This window comes from Salmo salar, chromosome ssa16 (assembly GCF_905237065.1).
Source record: "Salmo salar chromosome ssa16, Ssal_v3.1, whole genome shotgun sequence".
Lineage (NCBI taxonomy): Eukaryota > Metazoa > Chordata > Actinopteri > Salmoniformes > Salmonidae > Salmo > Salmo salar.
This window is the reverse complement of record NC_059457.1, coordinates 5,758,377-5,779,481: the sequence shown is the minus strand read 5'-3', so window position 1 is coordinate 5,779,481 and position 21,105 is coordinate 5,758,377. Positions and strand designations below refer to the sequence as shown.

Sequence of the window (21,105 nt, the reverse complement as noted above, 5' to 3'; positions counted from 1 at the left end):
TTCTCTGACTTGAACATTTTCACTCCCACTGTACTTTTCGGCCCAATGCATCACCGGGGGCACACTGCCTGCCCTCCAGGACACCTGCAGCACCCAATGTCACAGGAAGTCCAAAACATCATCAAGGACATCAACCACCCGAGCCACGGCCTGTTCACCCCGCTATCATCCAGAAGGCAAGGTCAGTACAGGTGCATCAACGCTTGGACTGAGAGACTGAAAAACAGTTTCTATCTCAAGGCCATTAGACCGTTAAATAGCCATCTCTAGCCGGCTACCACCCGGTTACTCAACCCTGCACCTTAGAGGCTGCTGTCCTACATACATAGACGTGGAATCACTGGCCACTTTAATAATGGAACACTAGTCACTTTAATAATGTTTATATACTCCTTTACTCATCATATGTATATATACTGTATTCTAGTCAATGCCACGCCGACATTGCTCATTCTAATATTTATATATTTCTTAATTCCATTCTTTTAGATTTGTGTATTGTTGTGAATACTACTGCACTGTTGGAGCTAGGAACACAAGCATTTCGCTACACCCGCAATATAATCTGTTAAATATGTGTATGGGTTCAAACTGAGGTTGGTGAACAAGATGAACTGTAATACATTGACATCACCTGACCTTCTCTCTAATCAGTTCCAAATGTTATCTCACTATGGACAAAACCTTCGCCCTGCAATCCACTCTACTTTCCTGTTAACAAGTGCATTTACCTAGCCCTGACCTAGCAGATATCGGATAGTGTTCACTAGGCACCAAACAGAAGAAAATTACCCAAAAACAGGGAGGGACTATTACCCAACATGTCCAATAAGAAACGCACATTTTAGTTTTCTGTTGCGAAATGTTTAAAAATGTTTTCCATTGTGTGCCCTTATGAACAGGAGCCAGGTCTGTAAGCCTAGCTAAGTCAAGGACCAGGGTTAAGGGTGCATCAAGGATTGGTCAGGCTCAGAGGTCAAGCCTGACAGATTTCATGCTTTAATTTGGACTGTCATGCTCTAGATTACCACTGGAGATGGAGAACTCTGAGTCAACCCAAGTAAGTCAACCTAGAACGATGCTGACTTTGCCAGGTTTTTCCTAACATGGTTTGTACAAATCTCAAGGTATGTATAGTTCATGACTCAAGTTGTCATTGTATGTAATTACAGCATGCAAAGTAATTATGTAATCGGTTCCATTTGAGAGAGGTTGGTAGTTCATTGAACATACCATATTTCATCACCGCAACTATTCAAAAAACTCTACAAACAATGTTTCAGTTCAGTTGACTTGGGGTTTCAGTTCTTGCTTTCTTTTCTTAGGTCACACGTTATTAACTTTAGAGTTTGGATAAGGATTCGGATTAGTGTTAGGGTTACCGTGGCTTGTGAAAGTATTCACCCCCCTTGGCATTTTTCCTATTTTATTGTCTTACAACCTGGAATTAACATAGTTTTTTTGGGGGGGAGGGTTGTATCAGTTGATTTACACAACATGCCTACCACTTTGAAGATGCAAAATATTTTTTATTGTGAAACAAACAAGAAATAACACAAAAAACATAACTATTCACCCCTCAAAGTCAATACTTTGTAGAGCCACCTTTTGCAGCAATTACAGCTGCAAGTCTCGGGGTATGTCTCTATAAGCTTGGCACATATAGCCACTGGGATTTTTGCCCATTCTTCAAGGCAAAACTGCTCTAGTATCCTTCAAGTTGGATGGGTTCTGCTGGTGTACAGCAATATTTAAGTCATACTGCAGATTCTCAATTGGACTGAGGTCTGGGCTTTGACTAGGCCATTCCAAGACATTTAAAAAAAAAGTTTTTGTCATTTTAGCATATGTGTCCCATTAAACCACTCGAGTGTTGCTTTAGCAGTATGCCTAGGGTCATTGTCCTGCTGGAAGGTGAACCTCCGTCCCAGTCACAAATTTCAGGTTTCCCTCAAGAATTTCCCAGTATTTAGCGCCATCCTTCAATTCTGACCAGTTTCCCAGTCCCTGCCGATGGCAAAACATCCCTAAAGCATGATGCTGCCACCACCATGCTTCACCGGTGTTCTCGGGGTGATGAGCGGTGTTGGGTTTGCGCCAGACATAGCGTTTATCTTGATGGCCAAAAAGCTCAATTTTAGTATCATCTGACCAGAGTACCTTCTTCCATATGTTTGGGGAGTCTCCCACATGCCTTTTGGCGAACACCAAACGTGTTTCGTTATTTTTTTCTTAAAGCAATGGCTTTTTTCTGGCAACTCTTCCGTAAAGCCCAGCTCTGTGGAGTGTACGGCTTAAAGTGGTCCTATGGAGAGATACTCCCATCTCCGCTGTGGAGCTTTGCAGCTCCTTCAGGGTTGTCTTTGGTCTCTTTGTTGCCTCTTTGATTAATGCCCTGAAATCCAAATAAAAATCAATTTAAATTACAGGTTGTAATGCAACAAAATAGGAAAAACGCCAAGGGGGTGAATACATTTGCAAGGCACTGTAGGGTTAGTCGTTTTTTTTTTAACTTTATGGTATCAGTTTCAGATGCAAAATGCTTCTTAACCTTTAGGCCAACATTAGCGGAGTTTATTTCAAATCATGGTGATGTATGATCCTCGACGCAGATCTTCCAGAAGATGTGTGAGGGTGTGGAGACTACAACTCTAGGCCCAGGGTGTGGGGCTTACCTAAGGGAGATGCCAAGTAATCTAACAGCACCTACATGTATGATAAACTACATGTGGGTACACCATCCAGGAATGAAGGTAGGAGGAGGATGGCAGTATAATTAGCCTATGCTTCAGACAGACTACATTTCAGAGAGATTTAAAAGAACAGTCCCTGGAAAAATCATCATCATACAGTTATTATCACATTCCATATAATTCATAGTAAGCCATTATTTGAAATATTGTTTGGTTAATATGAACACCCAGCCCAAACTCCATTTTCATCCTCCTACTTATTCTAAATCAAGAGTTGCAAGATTATGTTGATGTCTTTCCGTGAACTTTCTGTCCTACAGTATATTTCTGTTATCAAGTGGATTTGCTTAAAGTCAGCAAATCATTTTGTGGTAGTCCAAGACAGAGCAATGATGATCAAAGTTGTTCTTAACCCAGCTGGCTAATTATGTCATTTTAATTCAACAAATCAGTTTGACAAGAATTCAATGTATCCCAATTATGATCAATTGGTTAGGTGATGTCCTTACAACCTTAAGCCCTGCATTTAAATGCTTAAAAGCTCCATATTTTAATCCACAATTCAACCTATCTGTTAGTTGACAAGAATGTGCCTAGGGTAAAAAGCTGAAAATAGCCCTTTGAGAGCAGAACAGAGGGGAGCAGAGTGGAGCATGCCAAACCCTTTGAGATACAATCACATCTCCACATTTACCAGGGCAGATCTAAATGTTCTTTCTCTCTGGGCCAAGCAGCCACCCAGAGGTTTAAAGGTCTAAAGCCGCCCACTTAGCAAGGCCCACCCTGGCCACTTCCTGTGGATGGCTGATCTCCCGTAACATGTTGCTGGCCCGGGATGAAAATAAGACAAATCCGAGATCTGTTTGTGCTGTCTTCTGTGACAGTGAACATAGGAATTGGCAAGACTGCAGAAATAGATCTGGGACCAGGCTAGGGAGAACTGAGGAGAATGTGGGGGGCAGGTGTGTGACCTGGCCTGGGATGAGGCAGGAGTGAGCTGCCACTATGCCCTTGGCCTAGTGTGACTACACTGTTGGAGGGGAGATGTTATCGGCTGGCCCGTCCCGACAGGGGAGTCTGGAACGAGGGCAGTGGGCAGCACCTCTCAGGCTAATGACACTCCTTCCTTGCTCTCACCTGGCTGGTAATTGTTGCCTTGGCTTACAGCCTTAGACTCAAGCCCTTTGTGGTGTTCCAAGAGGCAGGAGTCATGATCAAAGTTGTTCTTAACCCAGCAATATCTTAATCCGCTAGCTAATAAACAAGGCTCTGGTTTCAGAAGGTCTTTGTGTGTGTGTGTGTGTGTGTGTGTGTGTGTGTGTATATATATATATATATCTTGCTCTTTTAAGATGGACATAACACGGGCATTTAGGTTTACCTCAGCCTAGGCTGAGAGACCTGGCTCTGTGTCTGTGCAGATGTTGGCTGTCATGCAGACTTAGCGATGATCTCTGATGACTGATGTTCACTGCAGCACTAACACATTATACAATACAGTTGTTCCTTTGGGGAGGATTGAGCTGTTCCATTTATTAGAAGATTAGAAGACACATCTTATCTTTGTGGGATTAGAGGAAGATCTAAGACAATCTGGAGAGAATAAAATGCACAAGCTGCCCCAGCCATCCCAAAAATTCCACTGCTAGATACCAAGAGGCATGTCAAGGTGATGTAGAAAGAAAGGTATTTGAAGCGAAAAACTGGCCTTCATTGAGGTTCCTGGCAACACTTTACATTAGGTTGCTTTAGTACAGCAGGGTTTCCCAAACTCGGTCCTCAGTCCACGTTTAGTTTTTTGCCCGAGCACTACACAGCTGATTCAAATAACCAACTCATAATTAAGCTTTGATTATTTGCAACAGCTGTGTAGTGCTAGGGCAAAAAAAACATCCACCCAGGGGGGGCCCCAGGACCGAGTTTGGGAAAACCTGTAGTACAGTCATGGACAGATGATATAGAACTAACTGTTTATTTGTGAGCTTTGTTTACACTTGTCTGCTTTTCAAAGACGAGACACAAATTCCATCTTTCACAGAAAGGCTTTTTCTGTCCACAAGCTCTGATGAGCAACAGCCCTCCAGCTCTGCTATAGCTGAAGGCTATCTGAACCAACAGAACTACACAAAGTAGGTCGAAACATACAGCCACATTGTGTAATGTGGTAATAATAGGAAGTAAGGTGCTTTGATGTGAACTTTAAATAGGCTAATATTGGATGGCATTTTAAAATCAAACATTTTATTAGGTTGTCCAACTGTCATTGCACACAATGCCTTTTTCTCCCCAATTTCGATCTTGTCTCATCTCTGAAACTCCCCAACGGGCCCGGGAGGCGAAGGTCGAGTCATGCGTCCTCCGAAACATGACCCGCCAAACCACGCTTCTTAACACCTGCCCATTTAACCAGAAAGCCAGCCGCACCAATGTGTCGGAGGAAACACTGTTCAACTGACGACCGAGGTCAGAATGCAGGCGCCTGGCCTGGGCCGCCACAAGGAGTCCCTAAAGAGCAATGAGCCAAGTAAAGCCCCACCGACCAAACCCTTCCCTAACCCGGACGATGCTGGACCAATTGTGCCCCGCCGATGGGACAACCGATCACGGCCGGTTGTGATCCAGCCCAGGATCGAACCCGGTTCTGAAGTGACGCCTCTAGCACTGCGATGCAGTGCCTTAGATCACCACGCCACTCGGGAGCCCCTCATTGATTCAGCTGAACACCAAGCTGCTTCTTGCGATTGAAAGTTTTCATGAAGTGTTGCCTGTATTTGTGAAACAAATTTTAAAAAGCTGCTATATATACAGCTAATAGGAATAATTTAGTTTGAAATAAATTGAGCATGTGTATGTGCGTGCACGCAAACGCACAGAGGCCTCCACACACGCACAGAGGCCTCCATTATGATAGACGGTGGTGTGAGTCAATTTATGACTCTGTGTCACACAAATATGCCCACACATTCTGTGTCACCACTGTGTCTCTGTCTGGCATATGTGGTCTTAACAGTCCACCCAACACGTGCACAAAACTCAATCTTCCTAGTGATAGTGAAAAACATGTTCCTTTTTCTCTTTCTATCCATTTCCCCTGCTCAGTTCAGCGAACTGCGATATTGTAGAACATGGTTCCCCAACTGGCGGCCCGCGGGTGGTTTTATTTGGCCCCCCATGTTTTCTGAGCACCAAAAAAAAGATAAACCCGCATCTGAATCTAGTTGCTGATCCCTGTTGTGGAACATCTTCAATATGTTCATTGTATGACATTGTGTCACAGAGAACATGATTTACTTGCAGGAAATAACCAACCCCTTGCACACACATCCTGGAAGATATATAGTGGGTGTATCTACAGACAAACAGATACTGTAGTAGTGTGTCTATACTGTACTGTAACCCACCACAAGAGCACTGAACACACACCTGTTTCCACTTACACTACATACCAGAATCTTACTTACTTAAGCCAATAAACACTCGTATTCTGTTTGAAATATTGTAGTGTAAATGTATAAGCAATCAGCTCACAATTTTCCCTCCAAAGTTCAAGAATGTTAATAATTTTCCACTCTGTGTTGAGTGATTTTAGAAAGTGAAAATGTGTAGTCTTTCACAACAACAAACTTCTATTTGGGTTCTCTTTGATGAGCAACAGTTAAAAGGCCTGCATATGCTTACAAATATTCATATGACGTCCTATCTGACTGCACTAAGGAATACCATTCATACCACTGTTTTAGGAAAATGTATCAAGGAATTCCTTACTTTGCCCTCTTTTCTCATATTTCTCTAAGTATAATCGCCTACATCAATAAAGATGAACGCTAACATTCAGACATCTCTAGATCATAAAGATGAGACTTGCCATTACTGTTTCCAGCAACTCTTTTTGATTTCAGTTTCCATTTTAAGAGCAAGATCTGAAACCAGGCAACTGTATCAGGGCACGACCCAAACAATTAGCCAAGCCAATGACAAACACGTGAAGTTGTGTCGCTGGTGCTGTGAACACGACTAGCTTGCCTGAAACGCAACTAGGCCTACACCCTGAATGTTCATAGTTCCTCTTATGAGTGACACGTTGCTTTCATCCCCACCTGACTAGAACATTGGCTCCCCAATGTACCCTTCCCAAGTCTGGGGTTGTGGCTGGGGTTTAGGCCTAACTCACGAGCCCCCTGTCACGACCATCATCACAGCTGAAACAAAAGGCAGACAACCACCCACTATATTTCTTCTGATGTACTATCCAGCTGCCCACAGTGGGTTCTGTGTTGGCAGGGAAGAGCGTGTGTGTGTGTGTGTGTGTGTGTGTGTGTGTGTGTGTGTGTGTGTGTGTGTGTGTGTTGGCAGGGAGGAGCGTGAGGATTATTGGCGGCTGAGGAAATTAAATATTTATATACTAGACTGACGCTCTGCTCAGCGGTGGCAAACAAAACCCCATTATATGAGATAGGGTTAGCACTGCTAGCCTGGTTAAACCACCACACTGAATGCCCTATCAATGGTGATACTGGTAGTCTAGTTTAACCAGTCTGAATGTTGCACTCTAGTGATACTGCTCTCCTGGTTAAATCAGACTGAACGCTGCACTCAGTGGTGAGCCCTGAAGCACAAGCTCTATTGATGCATTTGTTTGTATATCTGTTACGATATTGGTTTGAAAATGGATCAATTGGTTTTTTTGTTTGTTCAATAATGGCCAAACCGAAAGGGAACAAAATGCAGCAAGAGACCATTCCAAGAGATCAGTCTGTTGGGTCAGAAATAAAAGGCCTTAAAAACCATTTTCAAAATCTTCAGTGAGGGAACATGGACTGCTGAAAGGGCCGTATGCCGTGTCAACAGATCGCTGCCTGGCTGTGCGTGGCAGCAGTAATGGGAGCTCTACTCTAACTCCAACCAAAGGTGTGACTGTGGTGTGTGGATGCTAGGCTAGTTAATCCCAATGCCGTAGAGAATGGAGGAGAGGGATTAACCCATGGTCCCTCACTGAAGAGTTTAACCCTAGCCTCCCTGAGGACAGTCCCTTTCTAAAGAAACCCAATGTTGGATTGGGGAAGAACGGGAACAGCCTTGCCCTCTCTCTCTCTCTCTGTTGGGGATCCCCTCTTCTTCATTGTCCCCATCACGAAGGCCAGCTGTCATTGTCCTCAGGAGGATGAAGGAGGAAAAGAAACCATTGAAGGGTGCATCCATCTGTGCCTGTCTGTCACCTCCCGGTGTGTTTTAAAGAGATGGACCCCTCACTGTGGAACTCAAATGACTTCAGGGCAATAAGGGGGATCTAAATTGGGGATCTAAGGGGGATCAAATGGCTTTATCACCTCTAAATGAGATGCAATTAGTCTTGATTCAGGTTTGTTATCTTACAGCCATGACTGACTTTGTTAAAAAATGTAGATAAGATATAAGACAGGGAAACTCAGGCATTGACATGACTAAGCATGGCCCATTAACAAACATGACTAAGCATGGGCCATTGACAAACATTACTAAGCATGGCCCATTGACAAACATGACTAAGCATGGGCCATTGACAAACATGACTAAGCATGGCCCATTGACAAACATGACTAAGCATGGCCCATTGACAAACATGACTAAGCATGGCCCATTGACAAACATGACTAAGCATGGCCCATTGACAAACATGACTAAGCATGGCCCATTGACAAACATGACTAAGCATGGCCCATTGACAAACATGACTAAGCATGGCCCATTGACAAACATGACTGAGCATGGCCCATTGACAAACATGACTGAGCATGGCCCATTGACAAACATGACTAAGCATGGGCCATTGACAAACATTAGTAAGCAAGTGCATGTCAACGTGTATAACGTGTATAACTATTGCGTCATGCTTCGCTAAGTGATCTTGGTCCCATCGATTACAGGTTCAATACCAATGGGTGTTAATGCAGTGCAACAACGCCAGGGTGGAACAATAACAGACTAGCCAAGCAGAAGAGATCTGAACACTAACAGCTCTTTTGTGAAAGTGTGAAAGAGCCATGTTTTCCATAGGCAGGTCAGGCGAGGTCAGTAGAGCTACGGGCATGGATCTGTATAGAACCAACTGACTTGAACAAATCAAATTAATTGTGTAGATATTGGCTACGTTCCAATATCCATACTGGCATGTCACTTCACACCACTTCACACCACGTGGTTTGCTAGTGTGGATTTCAGAATAGAGCAAAATCCTCTAAGTCAGTCCCTGTGAAGAAGATATGTGTTGTAATAACTAGACTGATATAAATGTGCTGTGTATCAGCAAATGGAATACCACTGACACTATCATGAAAACCTCTGTGAGATAGCTAATTCATAACAGAAGAATCTGAGAATCTGACCTCTAACTATTCTATCGGACAGCATAATCTACTTTTTGAATTACAAGAAGAGAATATGTATATCAAATCAAATTGCATTTGTCACATGGGCCAAATACAACAGTTGTAGACCTTACCGTGAAATGCTTACTTACAAGCCCATAACCAACAACGCAGTTTTAAGAAAATAGAGTTAAGAAAATATTTACTAAATGAACAAAAGTAAAACATATAGAAATAAAGTATCACAATAATAATAATGAGGCTATATACAGGGGGTACCGGTACCGAGTCAATGTGCGGGGGTACAGAAGTCAAGGTAATTTATACATGTAAGTAGGAGTAAAGTGACTATGCATAGATAATAAACAGCGGGAAGCTTGTCCCCAGTGATGTACTGGGCTGTAAGCACTACCCTCTGTAGCACCTTTCGGTCGGATGCCGTGCAGTTGCCATACCAGGCAGTGATGCAACCGGTCAGGATGCTCTCGATGGTGCAGCTGTAGAACTTTTTGATGATCTGTACCAAGGCCAAATCTTTTCAGTCTCATGAGGGGGAAAATATGTTGTTGTGTACTCTTGACGACTTTATTGGTGTGTTTGGACCATGATAGTTTGTTGGTGATGTGGACACCAAGGAACTTGGAACTCTCAACCCGCTCCACTACAGCCCCGTCGATGTGAATGGGGCCCTGCTTTTTCTGTAGTCCCCAACCATCTCCTTTGTCTTGCTCACATTGAGGGAGAGGTTGTTTTCCTAGCACCACACTGTCAAGTCTCTGATCTCCTCTTTATAGTCTGTCTCATCGTTGTCGGTGATCAGGCCTACCACCGTTATGTTGTTAGCAAACTTAATTAATGATGGTGTTGGAGTCGTGCTTGGCCACGCAGTCGTTGGAGAACAGAGAGTACAGGAGGGGACTGAGCACGCACCCTTGAGGGACCCCCGTGTTGAGGATCAGCGTGGCAGATGTGTTGTTGCCTACCTGTACCACCTGGGGGTGGCCCGTCAGGAAATTCAGGATCCAGTTGCAGAGGGAGGTGTTTAGTCCCAGGAGAATATATGGAGAACATAATATGTTCATTATTCATGTACCTTTTGGCAGCCCTCCAAAGATGGGGAGAGAGAGAGAGACAAGGAGAGTGAGAGAGGTGCTGGCTGGGGGCCACCGCTAGCTATCTCGTTTAGACTCACTACACCTGTACTTTGTTATGAGAGACTGAGAGGGGACGGCAACAACAGAGCCTCTTCACAGAGCTCGTTCTTCTCACAGCTGTAGAGGACTGTTCTGTAGGTGGTCCCTTTCCCCACACACACCTGCTTGAATGTGGATAACCGGGCCTTCACCACGCTGTGCTGAGCAGAGCAGCTGCAGCACAATAGCAGGGCTGATATTTAGAGCTGGGTCTGACATCGTTTAACACCCATGCTTTAACAGTATCACTGCATGAAAGGTATTTGTGCGGTTTGGCCCCTGGCAGGTAATGTCAGCCGTATGCCATAGCCTTGTGGAGTTAGGCTAAAGCGGGCGATCAAAACACATTGCTGATAAGGCTAATGTTGGAGCTGATTGATGGCGATAGAGATCCTTTTTTCAGATGTGGAACTAATTCCACATATGTGACTGCCTCTGTCAAACAGACGCTTAAGGGGGCAAAATCTAAATGTAGATGTTACATTTCATCATAGTAGGCTGAACTAACGTGTTAGAAATGTGTGGTGGATGTCATGATGTGGTTGACTCAACTCTAGTGGTTAGGGGTTGGAGGAAGGTGTCCATGGCCACCTGTTTTCCCGACTGTGGTCACCATAAAGGTCTGTCTTGGTATAAGCCCTGTGTCCCAGTGGATGTTGTCCACACCCCTCCCTACCTGGAAGTGAGTTATACTGTCAGCAGCTTTTGTGAGTGGCCGGATCCTACCCTTTCATCCTGGGATGATGACTCAGAGGTCAGGAAAGACTGGGAGAGCATTTCCACCTCTCCACCCACTTTACAATCAACTCTTAGTCAATGAGCAATGGTTGGTCATGGGACACATTGAACTTATCATGCTACTTCAATGGCTATTGTGCCTTTCAATTGATGATGGGTTATGACAAATTCAGGAATGCTGGACACATCTGATGGAAATTTTAAAAAACGTTTAAAAAAAACAGGTCCAAGGAACTGTTAAAGGTCCAGTAGGCAATTTTGTGGGCTATTCAACCAAATTCACATCAAAATGTGAGTTATCGATCTGTCATTCTCATTGAAAGCAAGTCTGATAAGCGGTAGATCAGTTCTATGTGCACTATTTCTATACTTCACGTTATGATTAGCTTTTGCATCTTTTTACTTTCGGTTTTGTAAACCAGTTTCAAACAGCTGGAAATACTATAATTTTATCAATAAAAATATACTGTATTTCACAGCTGTTAAGATTGTACAATGATTCTCTACACTAAGTGTTTTCAAAGTCTGAGACATAGGGCCTCCCTTCAGAAAACCTAAAGACAGCCATGCTGAATGGAATACAGTGCCTTGCAAAAGGATTCATAGTCAAAATTGGTGAAGTGAAATGGGAAAAAAAATTCAATGGAAAAGTGGTGAGTGCATATGTATTCACCCCCTTTGCTATGAAGCCCTTGAATAAGATCTGGTGCAACCAATTACCTTTAGAAGTCACATTATTAGTTAGATTGCACACAGGTGGACTTTATTTAAGTGTCACATGATCTGTCACATGATCTGTCACATGATCTCAGTATATATACACAAGCAAGTAACACCATGAAGACCAAGGAGCTCTCCAAACAGGTCAGGGACAAAGTTGTGGAGAAGTACAGATCAGGGTTGGGTTATAAACAAATATCCGAAACTTTGAACATCCCACGGAGCACCATTTAAATCCATTATTAAAAAATGTAAAGAACATGGCACCACAATAAACCTGCCAAGAGAGGGCCACCAACAAAAACTCATGGACCAGGCAAGGAGGGCATTAATCAGAGAGGCAACAAAGAGACCAAACATAACCCTGAAGGAGCTGCAAAGCTCCGGAGCGGAGATTGGAGTATCACCTCTCATCACCCCGAGAACACCATCCCCACAGTGCAGCATGGTGGTGCAGCATCATGCTGTGGGGATGTTTTTTATCGACAGGGACTGGGAAACTGGTCAGAATTGAAGGAATGATGGATGGCGCTAAATACTGGGAAATTCTTGAGGGAAACCTGTTTGTCTTCCAGAGATTTGAGACTGGGACGGAGGTTCACCTTTCAGCAGGACAATGACCCTAAACATACTGCTAAAGCAACACTTGAGTGGTTTAAGGCAAAACATTTAAACATCTTGGAATGGCCTAGTCAAACCCAGACCTCAATCCAATTGCGCATCCTGTGGTATGACTTAAAGATTGCTGTACACCAGCGGAACCTATCAAACTTGAAGGAGCATGAGCAGTTTTGCCTTGAAGAATGGGCAGAAATCCCAGTGGCTAGATGTGCCAAGCTTATAGAGCCATACCCCAAGAGATTTGCAGCTGTAATTGCTGCAAAAGGTGGCTCTTTAAAGTACTGACTTTGGGGTGATGAATAGTTACGCACGCTCAAATTTTCAAATATTTTGCATCTACAAAACGGTAGGCATGTTGTGTAAATCAAATGATACAAACCCCCAAAAAGTATATTTTAATTCCAGGTTGTAAGGCAACAAAATAGGAAAAATGCCAATGGGGGTGAATACTTTCGCAAGCCACTGTATATTTAAAGGGTCAGTGTAGTCAAAAATGTGATTTCCTGAGTTGTTTTCACAATATGAGGTTGGAATAATATTCGAAATTGTGAAAATTTGCATAATACCATTTTAGCGGAAGAGATGTTTGAAAAGACCTGAAATTTCAGCTCATTTAGCATGGGTGGAGTTTTGGTCTGCCTGGTAACCAAAATGAATAGACCAATAACAAATAGTTTCAAACCTCTCTGCCAATAACAGCTAGTTTTCAGATTACATGTCCCTCCCATTAGGCTCCTCCAATTATGTCCCTCACTCAGACCACTCCCAGACATTCCTAGCAAAATGATTGCTTGAGAAATGGCTTTTTCTAAGAAGCTATTTATGCTTATTTGTTACAATTTTAATTGGAGAAAATAATCACTGTAAGGTACTTAATTGTTACCTGGAAATGATTTGATGTTGAGAGAAAATGTGTGCATTGGACCTTTTTAAAGATGAATATATTCCATTTAGTTTGTAAAATAATTTTTTAAGGCATTATTATCATGCTCCACATTTGGGCATAAACACAACTTAAACATTCAAGTGACTTATAAAATATTTGTTTCTATTACAAAGTATATCTTTGCCCTTTTTTAAAATGCAACTGCCCTTTTATCAGCTCTATTGAGCACTGAGGCTAAACCATGCTAGAAAATCCAATTATAGTTGCATTTAAAAAAGGATGCCATGGAGGCAATTTTAGGAGTTGAGAAACAAATGTGGAATACCCCTCTTTATAAATGTCCACGTGATTGTAGCAAAACACAGGCCTTTCATTTATGAACTATTAGAGTACAGAATAGAGTTTGACTTGGCATTCCTTTCATGCCTCCCTTGAAACTCTCTGGGGGGCCCCCTGGGAAGGCGTTAGTGACAGGCAGGTTGACTCTTAACCCACAGTCCCCACGATTATATCTGCGGGGCGGGCGAGTTTAGGGTCATGAAATATTGTGTGGGTGAAGGGCGGGTGGGTGGGTGGCCGGCGGTAGAATAAATCCTAAAATGGGAACTTTACAGAACAGTAGCCTAATGTTCGGGAAAGATGTGTTGAAGTGGTAAAAGAGGATAATAGCGGTGCCGGCTATGTTATGTGTGATGATTGTAAGGTGCTATACAAATTCCACAGTCACAAGATGGGGACATCAAAATGGCACATTGAGGGAAATGTAGGCATCTGTTCAGATGGGTTAATGGAATCTGGACACTGACTGTAGGTCTATAACCTTTCACATAGCTGGCTAATATAATATTAACTCCTGCAGCATTAAGCATTTCTTGCAGTAAAATGTAATATAATAATTTCTTATATATATGATTTCTTTCTTTCAGCATCTTGAGAGAATGAATGCGGTTATTGACTGTCTGTAACGGTGCTTTCTTTATCAGCATCATAAGAGCTGACAGTAGCCTATTTCATCCACATAATATATGCATCTAAGCCAAACTGAAATCTTATTGAAAATATGTTGGGTAGTTTTCACAGCTTTTAATTTCCTTACCACAGGTTAAACTGATGTCGTTAGGACATTTTAGCATTTTTATAGCATTTTCTCCGCAGTCCCCAAATGTCTTTGCTAACCAAGAGAAGCAGAGATGAAAGAGAGACCTTTATCGATGTCAACTAGATTGAAGCATTCATTGTATTGATTTATGACATTCTGGTGAGCAAGAGTTTATTTACTTTATTTATTAGGGAAACAAGTAGGCAGATGCATGTACAGCACCAGTCAAAAGTGTGGACACACCTACTCATTCAAGTGTTATTCTTAACTTTTTATATTTTCTACATTGTAGAATAATAGTGAAGACATCAACTATGAAATAACACATATGGAATCATGCAGTAACCAAAAAAGTGATAAACAAATCTAAATGTATTTTTTATTTCTTCAAAGTAGCCATGCTTTGCACACCCTTGGCATTCTCTCAACCAGCTTCACCTGGAATGTTTTTCCAATAGTCTTGAAGGAGTTCGCACATATGCTGAGCACTTGCTGGCTGCTTCACCTTCACTCTGCGGTGCAACTCGTCCCATACCATCTCAATTGAGTTGAGGCCAGGTGATTGTGGAGGCCAGGTAATCTGATGCAGCACTCCATCACTCTCCTTGTTGGTCAGATAGCCCTTACACAGGCTGGAGGTGTGTTTTGGGTCATTGTCCTGATGAAAAACAAACGATAGTCCCACTAAGCGCAAACTAGATGGGATGGCGTATCGCTGCAGAATGCTGTGGTAGCCATGCTGGTTAAGTATGCCTTGAATTCTAAATAAATCACAGACAGTGTCACCAGCAAAGATCCCACACCTTCACACGTCCTCCTCTGTGCTTCACAATGGGAACCACATATGCGGAGATCATCCGTTCACCTACTCTGCATCTCACAAAGACACGGCGGTTGGAACCAAAAATCTAAAATTTGGACTCATCAGACCAAATGACAGATTTCCACCGATCTAATGTCCATTGCTTGTGTTTCTTGGCCCAAGCAAGTCTCTTCTTCTTATTGGTGTCCTGTAGTAGTGGTTTCTTTGCAGAAATTCGACCATGATTCACGCAGTCTCCTCTGAACAGTTGATGTTGAGATGTGTCTGTTACTTGAACTCTGTGAAGCATTTATTTGGGCTGCAATTTCTCAGGCTGGTAACTCTAATGAACATATCCTCTGCAGCCGAGGTAACTCTGGGTCTTCCTTTCCTGTGGCAGTCCTCATGAGAGCCAGCTTGATCATAGCGCTTGATGGTTTTTGTGACTGCATTTTATGCATTGACTGACCTTCATGTCTTAAAGTAATGATGGACTGTCATTTCTCTTTGCTTATTTGAGATTTTCTTGCCATAATATGGACTTGGTCTTTTACCAAATAGGGCTATCTTCTGTATACCACCCCTACCTTGTCACAACACAACTGATTGGCTCAAACACATTAAGAAGGAAAGAAATTCCACAAATTAACTTTTAACAAGGCACACATGTTAATTGAAATGCATTCCAGGTGACTACCGCATTGGGCTGGTTGAGAGAATGCCAAGTGTATGCAAAGTTGTCATCAAGGCAAAGGGTGGCTACTTTTACGAATCTCAAATACAAAGCATATTTTGATTTGTTTTACACTTTTTTGGTTACTACATGATTCCATCTGTGTTATTTCATAGTTTGATGTCTTCACTATTATTCTACAATGTAGAAAATAGTACAAATAAAGAAAAACCCTTGAATGAGTAGACATATCCAAACTTTTGACTGGTACTTTATCTAATTATAGAGATGTTGACTAACAAATAGCCTGCCAAAATGTCGGAAACATAAGCAGAAATGTAGGCCTAAGACATGCTAACCTCTCACCACTACCAATAGTAGTGGAGGTTAGCATGTTTTGGGGGTATAATTTTCACCCTCTATCTTTGTCACTCATCATTATTCATAATTAATTCTGGATTATCCGTAATCATGGTAGCATCCACATTAATGTGGAAGTGTTTAGAAACATATGCTATTCTTATTTATAATTAAAGTGACTCAAAATGACATAATACATTATTTACCATTAATTTCTATTGGGCACAAAATGATCTGAAACACAACCAAAACTAACTGCAAATGCATTCAACAAGTTTGTAGAGTCACAGGCTCGATGTAGTCATTGTGTGCTAGGAATATGGAACCAAATACTAAACTTGACTACTTTATTTATAAGAATCTTTAGGGGTGTCATTCATTTTGACCCCTACCTTTTTGAAATGTATTTTTAATTTTTTGTTCAACCAAAATCTTTTCTCTGAGCAATTGTATTAGTGTAAAATAATATAATTTCCCACTTTTTTGCATACAATATTCTGGAGCTCAGTATTGGAATTATTTATTTTATACAGTCATTGTTGGTCTTTATCAAGGGTGTCAATAATTTGGGACCCGACTGTAGCGCGTATTTTCTATATTTGCGTATTAGGTTTGAGTACAGGCCTCAGATTTTTACTTTATCACGTATAGTCGAGCGGTTGCGGCAGGGTTATTAATAATTGTGGGCGGCTGCGGATGAACAAACAGCTGACCACTAGAAGGCCTGCCTCACACTTTGAAAACCTCCGCTCTACCTTTGCTCTCCCTTTTTGCTTGTTTTGTCACATAAACCGAAATTAGGAAAACGTGATAAAAGTTTAGCAACCGGGAAATGGCGGTGTGATTTCTATCTATTGTTAAAATGATCATACACCACAGAAAGACGATCAATATGCCTAATGCATTAATGAGTGTAGGCTACATGACATTCTAGAAAATAACACATTTAAATGAATTGCTTCAACCTGCATCTATTCAACTTCAATAAGGTGCTCATAAAGTATCTCAGCCCCCTGCCAGCACAGCCCTGTGTCTGTGTGTTCCATTTGGGACATCACTAGTCTTCCTTATATGGGCTCGAGCAGCAGAGCTTGTATAACCAAGCCCTACTAACCCTGTCCCTTTTTTATTTACGTGTGTGTGTGTGCATGCATGACTGTGTGTGTGTCTGTTTGTGTGTGTGGCGGGCACCACTGTGGAAAATCTACCCTGGCTATCAGAGTTGCTGCTTGATATATGCTCCAGGGATATACTATAATGTCGAGTTACTTTGACTGTCTCTACTGTCTCACAGACAGCCATCTTGATTTATCATGTCATCTGTGCTGAGACTAACTGAAGTCAGACAGCAGCAACAGTAGCAGCAGCAGTCAAATATGAGCTATGATTTGCCCCGTTTTATATTTTTTTCTCCTAACCTGGGTGGTATTGTGAGAAATGTGTTTTTAGAACTGTCATTGTTTAATGGAACTGTTTTATCAAACTATAATTCCCATAAAGCCATGCTTCTCTTTCTAGCATCGTAGGCAATCTCACATAGTATACATAGGTGTCACGCCCTGACCATAGAGAGCCCTCTGAATTCTCTATGGTGGTTAAGGTCAGGGTGTGACTAGGGGGGGGTTATCTAGTATTCATATTTGTATGTTGGTGGTTTGTTTGGTTCCCAATTAGAGGCAGCTGTTTATCGTTACCTCTAATTGGGGATCATATTTAGGTAGCCCTTTTTCCCACCTGTGTTTGTGGGATATTGTTTTGTGTGAGTGCATTCAGCACCACGTAGTTCACGTTTCGTTGTTTGTTTATTGTTTTTGTTTAAGTTTCCCTTTAAATAAAGATGTGGAACTCAACTCATGCTGCGCCTTGGTCTGTCCTTTATGAAGATCGTGACAATAGCAGCTGATTTGTTCAGTTTTGTCTGTTTTTTGTTTTGTATCTGTATATGTGAAATAATAATTTTCTATACAGTGTCCATAATAAGACAGTCACACATCCATGGAAGTTGGGTCAGAGTCGCTGGCAGTTTGGACTTGGTGTCATTAACGCTTGAAGTAGGAGTCCTAATATGGACACCGTACTCCTGGTCCTGAGGGATTTTCTCTTCAGATTTGGCCATGTGACCACTTGAGTAAACATATATTTAGAGGAGCGGTTGTAACAGAACCCTTATTCAGACCAGCAGCAACACTAGGGCAGCAGACTCTGCAGTCTACCCTAGCCTAGTCATCCCTTTAAATGTATCTCTACAACTCAACAGAACATGTCCTTTGATCCTACCTACATATTTTGCTCTGTGTCTTGAGTTTTCTATATCACTTTGCTCATTGTGTATTCATGAACAAGGTTCCATATCTTCCTGAGACCCAGCAATTCATTTTTGTCCTCTCTAGTGAACATCAATTCTTGGTCAATATCACTGAGGCCATACCATCCACTGTATTAAGTCTTGTTGTCCCTTTGAGAGGACATTCTGGGCTTTTCAATGATACAGTATCACGTGTGGGGGGTATGACCTTGACAACTTTTTCTTCCTTTCTCCACTGGGATTCTCTGCCTCTAACCCTATTACAGGGGCTGAGTCACTGGCTTATTGGTGCTCTTCCATGCCGTCCCTAGGAGTGGTGCGTCACTTGAGTGGGTTGAGTCACTAACGTGGTCTTCCTGTCTGGGTTGGCGCCCCCCCTTGGGTTGTGCCGTGGCGGAGATCTTTGTGGGCTATACTCGGCCTTGTCTCAGGATGGTAAGTTGGTGGTTGAAGATATCCCTCTAGTGGTGTGGGGGCTGTGCTTTGGCAAAGTGGGTGGGGTTATATCCTTCCTGTTTGGCCCTGTCCGGGGGTATCATCGGATGGGGCCACAGTGTCTACTGACCCCTCCTGTCTCAGCCTCCAGAATTTATGCTGCAGTAGTTTGTGTCGGGGGGCTAGGGTCAGTCTGTTATATCTGGAGTATTTCTCCTATCTTATCTGGTGTCCTGTGTGAATTTAAGTATGCTCTCTCTAATTCTCTCTTTCTTTCTCTCTCTCTGAGGACCTGAGCCCTAGGACCATGCCTCAGGACTACCTGGCATGATGACTCCTTGCTGTCCCCAGTCCACCTGGCCGTGCTGCTGCTCCAGTTTCAATTGTTCTGCCTGCGGCTATGTAACCCGGACCTGTTCACCGGACGTGCTACCTGTCCCAGACCTGCTGTTTTCAACTCTCTAAAGACAGAAGTAGCGGTAGAGATACTCTGAATGATCGGCTATGAAAAGCCAACTGACATTTACTCTTGAGGTGCTGACTTGTTGCACCCTCGACAACTACTGTGATTATTATTATTTGACCATGCTGGTCATTTATGAACATTTGAACATCTTGGCCATGTTCTGTTATAATCTCCACCCGGCACAGCCAGAAGAGGACTGGCCACCCCTCATAGCCTGGTTCCTCTCTAGGTTTCTTCCTAGGTTTTGGCCTTTCTAGGGAGTTTTTCCTAGCCACCGTGCTTCTACACCTGCATTGCTTTCTGTTTGGGGTTTTAGGCTGGGTTTCTGTACAGCACTTTGAGATATCAGCTGATGTAAGAAGGGCTATATAAATACATTTGATTTGATTCCTGGTTCTTTATAAAATGGCTGCTGTCAAAATTAGCAGTGAAGAAGTGTGTGTAATTATGAATGATCATTTTTCTGAGTGTGATATTCAAATGTTTTCTAGTAAGTGAATGTCTCAGGAATAGTTAAGTCGTCAAGACTGTGTAATAATGTTTTCACATTAAATAATAACTATCAAGAAATGTCCTCTGTAGTGGACACCCGGATGCCGTAACAATTTTTTTCACTTACTGTACCCATTGACTAATGTATTTTTTTTCTTTCACATTTTCGTCCTAATGACCACTACAGAGGAAAATGGTGCACTTTTAATAAAAGATAAATAACAATATATTTTTTTTAAACAATCTTGGTAACTTATTTTGTTCACCCCAAACACTTACGTTATATAAAAACAAATACAAAATCCCAAACTTTTTTTTTTCAGGTCTCAGGAGGATATAATAATCCATTATTTGATTCAATAATATGTATTGAATCACACATTGTGTTTCTGGACATGCTATTCATGCTAGCTAGCACAAAGTACACTTAGCCATTTTTCTAAGTCTCCCAGAGACAATATAACATGATTAAAGGCTTACTTTATAAGTGCAACACTAATGGGAACTTAGAACCACAATCCTGTTACCTTTGTTTTTCAGTAGCAGCTCATTTCAGAGGCTTTTAGGGGTTTTAATTATCACTCACAGTTCCCAGACCAGTCTAGCCTGGGTCAATTAAACATTATGTATGGTTTTCTGTAGAAATTAGTGCTCTCAGGAGTGTGTGTGTGTGTGTGTGTGTGTGTGTGTGTGTGTGTGTGTGTGTGTGTGTGTGTGTGTGTGTGTGTGTGTGTGTGTGTGTGTGTGTGGTCGCAGGAAACTCACATCTATCAAACTAACAACCCTGTCCATTTAGGCTCTTGACAAAACACTACAGGACTCACTGAGTAATCAGATTGGTTGACACTGAATGCTGCTAAGAACAACTTTAGACTGAAGGACTAGTGTAAATGGAATGAGTATTCTGTATTATGGTAAGGCCTTCCAACCTAGCAAAATGTTGATGAAACGACGTTGAAAAGATGACTATGCCTGAAGTCCAATCTATGTTCGGTTTTGGTTGAAAGTGAAAGTTTAAAACACGCATTATTCATGTCGTTGAAAAGACGACTTTACAAAGACATATTCGGTTTTGTTTGAACGTGAAAGTTGAAAATGCCTATTTTCCAAAGACTTCAAAACAACTTATTTTCAATGTACTTGCAGCCAATACACATGGATCCAGTATAAAAAAATTGGTCTGTGAAAATGTTTATTAATCAAATCATATTTTATTAGTCACACGCCGAATATAACAGGTGTAGGTAGACCTTACAGTGAAATGCTTACTTACGAGCC

General features: G+C 42.1%; 1 long non-coding RNA gene across 2 annotated transcripts; it reads left to right on the top strand.

Moving 5' to 3' along the window:
- Nucleotides 1-571: 571 nt before the first annotated feature.
- LOC123727779 (uncharacterized) lies at nt 572-19,235 on the top strand. 2 transcript variants are annotated; one of them, XR_006759658.1, is made up of 3 exons: nt 572-1,127; nt 2,613-2,753; nt 19,159-19,235. It is a non-coding gene; the product is annotated as an uncharacterized lncRNA (long non-coding RNA). The 2 variants fall into 2 exon arrangements; XR_006759657.1 differs by having other exon boundaries at nt 578-1,060; nt 19,159-19,219.
- The last annotated feature ends 1,870 nt before the right edge of the window (nt 19,236-21,105 follow it).